The sequence below is a fragment of the Aethalodelphis obliquidens genome, unplaced genomic scaffold, assembly GCF_003676395.1.
Source record: "Aethalodelphis obliquidens isolate GAN/ISIS:26980383/991018 unplaced genomic scaffold, ASM367639v1 scaffold77, whole genome shotgun sequence".
Taxonomy (NCBI): Eukaryota; Metazoa; Chordata; class Mammalia; order Artiodactyla; family Delphinidae; genus Aethalodelphis; species Aethalodelphis obliquidens.
The window spans coordinates 8320249-8332147 of record NW_020838021.1 but is presented as its reverse complement, the minus strand read 5'-3'; the positions used below and the strand labels follow the sequence as shown (position 1 = coordinate 8332147).

General features: G+C 43.6%; 1 long non-coding RNA gene across 1 annotated transcript; it reads left to right on the top strand.

Annotated features, from left to right (window-relative positions):
- Positions 1 to 300: 300 nt before the first annotated feature.
- Positions 301 to 11370, top strand: LOC113612431 (uncharacterized). Its single transcript, XR_003429851.1, has 3 exons — positions 301 to 2638; positions 3042 to 3046; positions 11336 to 11370. It is a non-coding gene; the product is annotated as an uncharacterized LOC113612431 (long non-coding RNA).
- Positions 11371 to 11899: the final 529 nt, after the last annotated feature.

Here is an 11899-nt window from a genome sequence, read left to right as displayed (position 1 = left end):
TCCCTGATCATTTCATATGAACCACTAGCCCAATTCGTGGACTTTGCGGGCGAATGGAACAGAACCAGAGTCCCATCCATTAGTTACCGACTTTCGGGGGGTTAGGGGGAGAGTCGTGCTCAGAGCCCACACGACAAGGGGTGGTGACCGGGCTGGGGCTGCTGGGGCCCGGCGTGCTTTCTCCAGCCCCACCTCTGTGTCTCTCGCTCCGGGGTAACTAAGGGCAACGAGCCTGCGCCCATGGAGGGGCCAGGCCGAGAGATGTTCTCCCAACATTTTTCCGGGGCCCCGGGGGCGAGTGAGGTCTCATTCCCATGCCCCTCCCCCGCCTCAAGTTGGCACCCCTCTACGGTCACTCCCTGGCCTCGTGCACGCCTCAGCGGGTCCCACCCACCGCAGGCCAGGTGGGGACGGGCACCTAACCATGAGCGGGTACGCACTGCACCTGCGACAGACACGCTATAACCGGGACCAGGCGCCAAAAAGAGGACCTGACCCGGCCACTGGCCCTAGCTCTATCCCCGACGAGGGCATCCCCACAGATCCCAGCGCAGCTTTATCCACAGCACTCAAGACGTGGAGCCTCGGCTCGTGTGGGGGCGGGGCAGTGGAGTAGCCTTGATGATACTGGCTATCACAGCCTGAGTCGGTGAAGACCGGGAAGAACCACAAGGCCAGTGCCCGGACCGGGACAGGTGCTTTGGCGAAGCCCAGGAAATGCCCTTTCCCTGGGAGAGGCGAGTGGACGGGACGCTGCTGCAGCTCAGTGACGGCCCTTCGCCTCCCTATAGGCTCTCTCTTTGCCTTTCCCCCTTTTCAGATATGAAGCCCTCCGTGATCTCAGCGATGGATGGTAGCGGGAGGTGAAGAGGAGGCAGTGTGGTCCGAACTGGGGCGGGGGAGGACGAGGAGGCGTGGCCAGGAGCCCACAAAGCAGCAGCAGCAGGAGCTGACCTCCCCAGGTCCCTGAGGGGCGGAAGCCTGGGGACAGGTAGCGGCGCTTCTACCGCATCACATTCACCCCTTTGCAGCTACGGATGGAGCCTTTTACACCGCACTGGATACCCCGCCGTGTTCCCCATGTACGCGGCTAGCCCTGGAGGTGCCTAGCTCTCCAGGGTGCTCGGTTGTCTCTGGGTGTCTCTGGCTCTCTTCCGGAGTCTGAGCCAAAAGCCACCTAGAGGGCCCAAGGCCACCAGGGCCCCCTCCCCCAGGACTCTGGGGTGGGGGCAATACCTACCGGGCATCAAGGTAAGTATTTTCATGCGGTATTTAAATCCATCAAGTAGGGAAACTTTGGCCGGAGGCCCGTTTTGTAAATAACGTTTTGTTGGAACCGTGCATGAGGCACCGTGGAGCAAGTGCAGGGTCAGATTCTACCTATGTTTAAATTTTGGTAATATTTTCATCATGGGCTATTTTTGCACTAATTTTGGTATTTGTTAAATACTACACTAAAACATTATTTATCTTGATTACTGATTTTTTGGTGTCCCATTAAATTTTGCGTGGGAGGGAAAACCACCTGCTAAGGCGAGCCTGGAGCTGGGTATTACAGAAAAGTGTACTGTGGTGGGGGGCATGAAGGGGATAGAAAATTTAAAACAAGAATGAAATAACATCCATATATTTAATTTCATCCACATCTCAGAATACTGAACATTTGTGATTTTCTTCTCGCTTGCAAGACACATGGATGATACTGAAGCCAAGGTGCAGGTGAGTAAACCTGAAAAAAACAACCTGGCAGGGCAGCCATCCTAAAACCTGCTTTGGGACTTGGACATCTTTGTCATGGACATTCTCACGTTGGTTTGTTTTTATTGCCTTTTCCATGATTGGAAAATAAGTTTTTGAACTTTGGGGACTTTAAGGGGTAGTAAATGGGATCAGTAAATTCCAGTTTATGGAAACTGCCCATCATTCCCAAAGAAGAAAAAATAGAACAGAGCCACTTTTCCTACACCTGTGGTATCTATCCATCTGAATATATATAGATATGTGTTTTTTCCAATAAAATTCAAGTCCTCCTAACACAAGTATCCTTTAGGGAGAATGTTAGCCCTCCTTAAAGCAATACTTCTATCTTCCATGCAGTCATGTTGGGACTCAATCTGACCTGGAAGTATTTACATTAATACACTGAGGAGCTGGGTTATAAGAGGGTTCAACAGTGCTAAATTATTTAAAATATTCAAAACCAAGCATAAACTCTGAGGTAAAATGAGTGATTCTGTAAACATTTCAGCACTGGTGCAAGGGAGTAATTGGTCCAGAGAGCACACTATAGGAGTAACTAGCATCTGTTTAGTTGCAATGAGACGGATGGGGTTGAGAGCTTAAAGTTCAAGTCCTCCTGCTGTTGTTTTTCAGCATTTGGTAAAGCAAGGTAGGGAGTGGTAGCCCTAAAGTTGTCTAAAAAAACAAAAACAAAAAAGAACAATTATGGATAAAATTCCACTGACCCAAAAAGGGTGAAAATGAGAATTCTAATATATTGTCAAAATATGCCTTGGAGATATCACACAAAATCAATGTTATGAAACTACCAAATGCATAAATGAATATTCTCTTGAGGAACTTCTCATCTAAGGACTTTTTTCCCTTTTGGTGGTACAATTAGGAACAAGTGGGTTTTGTGGAACTTTTTGGTGCTGGTGGGGTGGCTGTCAATTCAGGGTAGAGTTGGACCTGTGTTAATCTGAAGTACCTTTTCATTTCCTCAAGCAGGGATGACTTATTTCTAGGTCATGGAATCAAGAGGTGACTACTTAAGATCACAGAAAACCTTAGGTTGCATCAAGGAAGTATTGGTAGGAGGAAAAATCAGGATGAGCTTATTATTAGCTTTGCTGCAGAGAGCGTGTGTGAGGGCAGCGATGGACACGGGCTGCAGAGCTGGTGGTGGGGTCTGGAAAGCAGTGCTGGCGGCCTAAGGCCACGGGCTGGGCTCACAGTCAGGTCTGGCCAGGGCTTGGGAGGCGCAGGCCTCTGCTTTCTCAAGCAGGCAAAGCAAGCTCAGAGGAAAAGAGAAACTGAAGTTTTGGTGGCTTGCTTCTCCTGGGTTTACGTAGTGGTCTCCTAATGGAGTTCTGAAGGGAAAAGGAACCACAAGAAAAAAATAAGGAAAAAGAATGTTCTCATCTATTTCCAAACTACAGCATGAACCCCAAAGAACCTCCTTTTCTCTCTTTTTTTAAAATTGAGGTATAATTGATATACATTATATTAGTTTCAGGTGTACAACATAATTATTTGATATTTGTAAATATTGCAAAATGATCACCACAATAAGTCTAGTTAACATCCGTCACCACACCCAAATTTTTTTTCTTATGATAATTTTTAAGATCTACTCTCTTAGCAACTTTCAAATTAGTACTATTAGTACTTTCAATAGTACTATTAACTGTAGTCAGCATACTGTACATTACACTCCCCATGACTTAAGTTTGTACCTTTGACCCCCTTCACCCATTTCTCCTACCTCCCTCCTCTGGTAACCACCAATCTGTTCTATGAGCTTGTTTTCTTTTCTTTTCTTTTTTGTTTTTTGCGGTACGCGGGCCTCTCACTGTTGTGGCCTCTCCCGTTGCGGAGCACAGGCTCCAGACGCGCAGGCTCAGCAGCCATGGCTCACGGGCCTAGCCGCTCCGCGGCATGTGGGACCTTCCCGGACCGGGGCACGAACCCGTGTCCCCTGCATCGGCAGGTGGACTCTCAACCACTGCGCCACCAGGGAAGCCCCTATGAGCTTGTTTTCTTTAATTGACGGGGGGTTGTTGTTTGTTGCTTTTAGATTCCTCCATGTAAAAGTGAGATCACACATTATCTGTCTTTCTGATTTATTTCACTTAGCATGATGCACTCAAGGTCCATCCATGTTGTAGCAAGTGTAAGATTTCATTCTTTTTTGTGGCTGAAAAATATTCCACTGTATATACAGGCACACCTCATTTATTGTGCTTCACTTTATTGCACTTTGCAGATATTGCGGTTTTTTCTTTTCTTAAACAAATTGAAGATTTACGGCCACCCTGAATCAAGCAAGTCCACTGGTGCCATTTTTCCAACAGCATTTGCTCACTTCTTGTCTCTGTGTCACATTTTGGAAATTCTGGTGATATTTCAGACTTTTTCATCATTATTATATTTGTTATAGTGATCTGTGATCAGTGATCTCTGTTTCTATTGCAGAAATATTACAATTTGCTGAAGGCCCAAGATGGTGGTTAGCATTTTTAGCAATAAAGTATTTTTTATTTTTCATGGCTTAAACAACAGAAATTTATTTTTTATTATTTTTTTAACATCTTTATTGGAGTATAATTGCTTTACATTGATGTGTTAATTTCTGCTTTATAACAAAGTGAATTGGTTATACATATACATATGTCCCCATATCTCTTCCCCCTTGCATCTCCCTCCCTCCAACCCTCCCTATCCCACCCCGCTAAGTGGTCACAAAGCACCGAGCTGATCTCCCTGTGCTATGTGGCTGCTTCCCACTAGCTATCTATTTTACTTTTGGTAGTGTATATATATGTCCATGTCACTTTCTCACTTTGTCCCAGCTTACCCTTCCCCCTCCCCGTATCCTCAAGTCCATTCTCTAGTAGGTATGCATCTTTATTCCCATCTTGCCCCTAGGTTCTCCATGACCATTTTATTTTAAGATTCCATATATATGTGTTAGCATATGGTATTTGTTTTTCTCTTTCTGACTTACTTCATCCACCTCACTACAAATAACTCAGTTTCATTCCTTTTTATGGCTGAGTAATATTCCATTGTATATATATGCCACATCTTCTTTATCCATTCATCTGTCAATGGACACTTAGGCTGCTTCCATGTCCCGGCTATTGTAAATAGAGGTGCAGTGAACATTGTGGTACATGACTCTTTTTGAATTATGGTTTTCTCAGGGTATATGCCCAGTAGTGGGATTGCTGGGTCGTATGGCAGTTCTATTTTTAGTTTCTTAAGGAACCTCCATACTGTTCTCCATAGTGGCTGTATCAATTTACATTCCCACCAACAGTGCAAGAGGGTTCCCTTTTCTCCACACCCCCTCCAGCATTTATTGTTTGTAGATTTTTTGATGATGCCCATTCTGACCGGTGTGAGATGATATCTCATTGTAGTTTTGATTTGTATTTCGCTAATGATTAATGATGTTGAGCATTCTTTCATGTGTCTGTTAGGCAATCTGTATATCTTCTTTGGAGAAATGTCTATTTAGGTCCTCTGCCCATTTGTGGATTGGGTTGTTTATTTTTTCAATATTGAGCTGCCTGTAAATTTTGGAGATTAATCCTTTGTCAGTTGCTTCATTTACAAATATTTTCTCCCATTCTGAGGGTTGTTTTTTGTCTTGTTTATGGTTTCCTTTGCTGTGCAAAAGCTTTTAAGTTTCATTAGGTCCCATTTGTTTATTTTTGTTTTTATTTCCATTTCTCTAGGAGGTGGGTCAGAAAGGATCTTGCTGTGATATATGTCATAGACTGTTCTGCCTATGTTTTCCTCTAAGAGTTTGATGGTGTCTGGCCTTACACTTAGGTCTTTAATCCATTTTGAGTTTATTTTTGTGTATGGTGTTAGGGAGTGTTCTAATTTCATTCTTTTACATGGAGCTGTCCAGTTCTCCCAGCACCACTTATTGAAGAGGCTGTCTTTTCTCCACTGTATATTCTTGCCTCCTTTATCAAAGATAAGGTGACCATATGTGCATGGGTTTATTTCTGGGTTTTCTATCCTGTTCCACTGATCTATATTTCGGTTTCTGTGCCAGTACCATACTGTCTTGATTACTGTAGCTTTGTAGTATAGTCTGATGTCAGGGAGTCTGATTCCTCCAGCCCCGTTTTTCTTTCTCAAGATTGCTCTGGCTATTCAGGGTCTTTTGTGTTTCCATACAAATTGTGAAACTTTTTGTTCTAGTTCTGGGGGAAATGCCAGTGGTAGTTTGATAGGGATTGCATTGAATCTGTAGATTGCTTTGGGTAGTAGAGTCATTTTCACAAAGTTGAATCTTCCAATCCAAGAAAATGGTATATCTCTCCAACTATTTGTATCATCTTTAATTTCTTTCATCAGTGTCTTATAATTTTCTGCATACAGGTCTTTTGTCTCCTTATGTAGGTTTATTCCTAGATATTTTATTCTTTTTGTTGCAATGGGTAATGGGAGTGTTTTCTTAATTTCCCTTTCATATTTTTCATCATTAGTGTATAGAAATGCAAGAGATTTCTGTGCATTAATTTTGTATCCTGCAACTTTACCACATTCACTGACTAGCTCTAGTAGTTTTCTGGTAACATCTTTAGGATTCTCTATGTATAGTATCATGTCACCTGCAAACAGTGACAGTGTTACTTCTTCTTTTCCAATATGGATTCCTTTAATTTCTTTTTCTTCTCTGATTGCTGTGGCTAAAACTTCCAAAACTATGTTGAATAACAGTGGTGAGAGTGGGCAACCTTGTCTTGTTCCTGAACTTAGTGGAAATGGTTTCAGTTTTTCACCATTGAGGACAATGTTGGCTGTGGGTTTGTCATATATAGCCTTTATTATGTTGACGAAAGTTCCCTCTATGCCTACTATCTGGAGGGTTTTTATCATAAATGGGTGTTGAATTTTGTGAAAAGCTTTCTCTGCATCTATTGAGATGATCATATGGTTTTTCCCCTTCAATTTGCTAATATGGTGTATCACGTTGATTGATTTGCATATATTGAAGAATCCTTGCATTCCTGGGATAAATCCCACTTGATCATAGTGTATGATCCTTTTAATGTGCTGTTGGATTCTGCTTGCTAGTATTTTGTTGAGGATTTTTGCATCTATGTTCATCAGTGATATTGGCCTGTAGTTCTCTTTCTTTGTGACATCTTTGTCTGGTTTGGTATCAGAGTGATGGTGGCCTCGTAGAATGAGTTTGGGAGTGTTCCTCCCTCTGCTATATTTTGGAAGAGTTTGAGAAGGATAGGTGTTAGCTCTTCTCTAAATGTTTGATAGAATTCACCTGTAAAGCCATCTGGTACTGGGCTTTTGTTTGTTGGAAGATTTTTAATCACACTTTCAATTTCAGTGCTTGTGATTGGTCTGTTCATATTTTCTATTTCTTCGTGGTTCAGTCTTGGAAGGTTGTGCATTTCTAAGAATTTGTCCATTTCTTCCAGGTTGTCCATTTTATTGACATATAGTTGCTTGTAGTAATCTCTCATGTTGCTGTGTATTTCTGCAGTGTCAGTTGTTACTTCTCCTTTTCCATTTCTAATTCTACTGATTTGAGTCTTCTCTCTTTTTTCTTGATGAGTCTGGCTAATGGTTTATCAATTTTGTTTATCTTCTCAACACACCAGCTTTTAGTTTTATTGATCTTTACTATCGTTTCCTTCATTTCTTTTTCATTTATTTCTGATCTGATCTTTATGATTTCTTTCCTTTGGCTAATTTTGGGGTTTTTTGTTTTTCTTTCTCTAACTGCTTTAGGTGTAAGGTTAGGTTGTTTATTTGAGATGTTTCTTGTTTCTTAAGGTAGGATTGTATTGCTATAAACTTCCCTCTTAGAACTGCTTTTGCTGCATCCCATAGCTTTTGGGTCGTCGTGTTTTCAGTGTTATTTGATTCTAGGTATTTTTTGATTTCCTCTTTGATTTCTTCAGCGATCTCTTGGTTATTAAGTAGTGTGTTATTTAGCCTCCATGTGTTTGTGTTTCTTACATATTTTTTCCTATAATTGATATCTAGTCTCATGGCGTTGTGGTCGGAAAAGATACTTGGTAAGATTTCAATTTTCTTAAATTTACTGAGGCTTGATTTGTGACCCAAGATATGATCTATCCTGGAGAATGTTCCATGAGCACTTGCGAAGAATGTGTATTCTGTTGTTTTTGGATAGAATGTCCGTAAATATCAATTAAGTACATCTTGTGTAATGTATCATTTAAAGTTTGTTTCCTTATTTATTTTCATTTTGGATGATGTGTCCATTGGTGAAAGTGGGGTGTTAAAGTCCCCTACTATGATTGTGTTACCGTCGATTTCCCCTTTTATGGCTGTTAGTATTTGCCTTATGTATTGAGGTGCTCCTATGTTGAGTGCATAAATATTTACAATTGTTATATCTTCTTCTTGGATTGATCCCTTGATCATTATGTAGTGTCCTTCTTTGTCTCTTGTAATAGTCTTTAAAGTCTATTTTGTCTGATATGAGAATAGCTACTCCAGCTTTCTTTTGATTCCATTTGCATGGAATATCTTTTTCCATCCCCTCACTTTCAGTCTGTATGTGTCCCTAGGTCTGAAGTGGGTCTCTGTAGACAGCATATATATGGGTCTTGTTATTTTATCCATTCAGTCAATCTATGTCTTTTGGTTGGAGCATTTAATCCATTTACATTTAAGGTAATTATCAATATGTATGTTCCTATTCCCATTTTCTTAATTGTTTGGGGTTTATTATTGTAGGTCTTTTCCTTCTCTTGTGTTTCCTGCCTGGAGAAGTTCCTTTAGCATTTGTTGTAAAGCTGGTTTGGTGGTGCTGAACTCTCTCAGCTTTCGCTTGTCTGTAAAGGTTTTAATTTCTCTGTCAAATCTGAATGAGATCCTTGCTGGGTAGAGTAATCTTGGTTGTAGGTTTTTCTCCTTCATCACTTTAAATATGTCCTGCCACTCCCTATTGGCTTGCAGAGTTTCTGCTGAAAGATCAGCTGTTAACCTTATGGGGATTCCCTTGTGTGTTATTTGTTGTTTTTCCCTTGCTGCTTTCAATATGTTTTCTTTGTATTTAATTTTTGATAGTTTAGTATGTGTGTTGGCGTGTTTCTCCTTGGATTTATCCTGTATGGGACTCTCTGCGCTTCCTGGACTTAATTAACTATTTCCTTTCTCATATTAGGGAAGTTTTCAACTATAATCTCTGCAAATATTTTCTCAGTCCCTTTCTTTTTCTCTTCTTCTTCTGCGACCTCTATAATTCGAATGCTAGTGCATTTAATGTTGTCCCAGAAGTCTCTGAGACTGTCCTCAGTTCTTCACATTCTTTTTTCTTTTTTCTGCTCTGCAGTAGTTATTTCCACTATTTTGTCTTCCAGGTCACTTACGCGTTCTTCTGCCTCAGTTATTCTGCTATTGATCCCTTCTAGAGAATTTTTAATTTCATTTATTGTGTTGTTCATCACTGTTTGTTTGCTCTTTAGGTCTTCTAAGTCCTTTTTAAACGTTTCTTGTATTTTCTCCATTCTATTTCCAAGATTTTGGATCATCTTTACTATCATTATTCTGAATTCTTTTTCACGTAGACTGCCTATTTCCTCTTCATTTGTTAGGTCTGGTGGGTTTTTGCCTTGCTCCTTGAGCTGCTGTGTCTTTCTCTGTCTTCTCATTTTGCTTAACTTACTGTGTTTGGGGTCTCCTTTTCGCAGGCTGCAGGTTCATAGTTCCCATTGTTTTTGGTGTCTGTCCGCAGTGGCTAAGGTTGGTTCAGTGGGTTGTGTAGGCTTCCTGGTGGAGGGGACTAGTACCTATTCTGGTGGATGAGGCTGGATCTTGTCCTTCTGGTGGGCAGGTCCACGTTTGGTGGTGTTTTGGAGTGTCTGTGGGCTTACTGTGATTTTAGGAATCCTCTGTGCTAATGGATGGGGTTGGGTTCCTGTCTTGCTAGTTGTTTGGCATTGGGTGTCCAGCACTGTACCTTGCTGGTTGTTGAGTGGAGCTGGATCTTGGCGTTGAGATGGAGATCTCTGGGAGATTTTCGCCGTTTGATATTACGTGGAGATGGGAGGCCTCTTGTGGACCAGTGTCCTGAACGTGGCTCTCCCACCTCAGTGGCACAGCCCTGACGCCTGGCTGGAGCACCAAGAGCCTCTCCTCCACACGGCTCAGAATAAAAGGGAGGAAGAAAGGAAAGAAAGAAAGAAGATAAAATAAAGTAAAATAAAATAACGTTATTAAAATAAAAATTATTACGAAAAAAAATTTTTTTAATAAAATTAAAAAGAAACGGAGAGAACCCTAGGACAAATGGTAAAAGCAAAGCTATACAGACAAAATCACACACAGAAGCATATACATACACAGTCACAAAAAGAGAAAAAGGGAAAACAATATATATATCATTGCTCCCAAAATCCACCTCCTCAATTTGGGATGATTTGTTGTCTATTCAGGTATTCCACAGATGCAGGGTACATCAAGTTGATTGTGGAGATTTAATCCGCTGCTCCTTAGGCTGCTGGGAGTGATTTTCCTTTCTCTTCTTTGTTCGCACAGCTCCTCGGGTTTAGCTGTGGATTTGGACCCGCCTCTGCGTGTAGGTCGCCGGAGGGCGTCTGTTCTTCGCTCAGACAGGATGGGGTTAAAAGAGCAGCTGATTCGGGGGCTCTGGCTCGCTCAGGCCGGGGGAAGGCAGGGGTATGGATGTGGGGCGAGCCTGCAGGTGCAGAGGCCGGCATGACATTGCACCAGCCTGAGGCGTGCCGTGCGTTCTCCCGGGGAAGTTGTCCCTGGATCATAGGACCCTGGCAGTGGTGGGATGCACAGGCTCCCAGCAGGGGCGGTGACCTGTGCTTGCACACAGGCTTCTTGTTGGCTCTAGCAGAAGCCTTAGCGTCTCATGCCCATCTCTGGGGTCCGCACTGATGGCTGCGTCTCGCACCCGTCTCTGGAGCTCCTTTAAGCTGCGCTCTTAATCCCCTCTCCTCGTGTACCAGGAAACAAAGAGGCAAGAAAAAGTGTCTTGCCTCTTCAGCAGCTCCAGACTTTTTCCCGGACTCCCTCCTGGCTAGCTGTGGCACACTGGCCCCCTTCAGGCTGTGTTCACTCAGCCAACCCCAGTCCTCTCCCTGGGATCTGACCTCCGAAGCCTGAGCCTCAGCTCCCAGACCCCCGCTCAACCCAGCAGGTGAGCAGACAAGCCTCTCAGGCTGGTGAGTGCTGGTCGGCACCGTTCCTCTGTGCGGGAATCTCCCCGCTTTGCCCTCTGCACCTCTGTTGCTGCATTTTCCTCCATGGCTCCAAGGCTTCCCCGCTCCGCCACCCGCAGTCTCAGCCCACGAAGGGGCTTCCTAGTGTGTGGAAACCTCTCCTCCTTCACAGCTCCCTCCCACTGGTGCAGGTCCCGTCCCTATTCTTTTGTCTTTTCTTTTGCCCTACCCAGGTACATGGAGAGTTTCTTGCCTTTTGGGAGGGAGGTCTGAGGTCTTCTGCCAGCGTTCAGCAGGTGTTCTGTAGGAGTTGTACCACATGTAGATTTCTGATGTATTTGTGGGGAGGAAGGTGATCTCTGCGTCTTACTCTTCTGCCATCTTGAAGCTCCTCACCAATAAAGTTTTTTTTTTTTTTTTTTTGCGGTACGCAGGCCTCTCACTGTTGTGGCCTCTCCCATTGCGGAGCACAGGCTCCGGACGCACAGGCTCAGTGGCCATGGCTCATGGGCCTAGCCGCTCCGCGGCATGTGGGATCTGCCCGGACCGGGGCACAAACCCATGTCCCCTTCATCGACAGGCAGACTCTCAATCACTGCGCCACCAGGGAAGCCCATCAATAAAGTATTTTTAAGGTATTTACGTTGTGGGTTTTTAAAAAAATATTTATTTATTTTTTGGCTGCATTGGGTCTTCGTTGCTGCACACGGGCTTTCTCTAGTTGCAGCAAGTGGGGGCTACTCTTTGTTGCCCGGGTTTCTCATTGCAGTGGCTTCTCTTGTTGCGGTGCATGGGCTCTAGGTGCACGGGCTTTAGTATTTGTGGTTCGCAGGCTCAGTAGTTGTGGCATGTGGGCTGTAGAGTGCAGGCTCTGTAGTTGTGGCACACGGGCGTAGTTGCTCCATGGCATGTGGAATCTTCCCAGACCAAGGCTCGAACCCATGTCCCCTGCATTGGCAGGCGGGTTC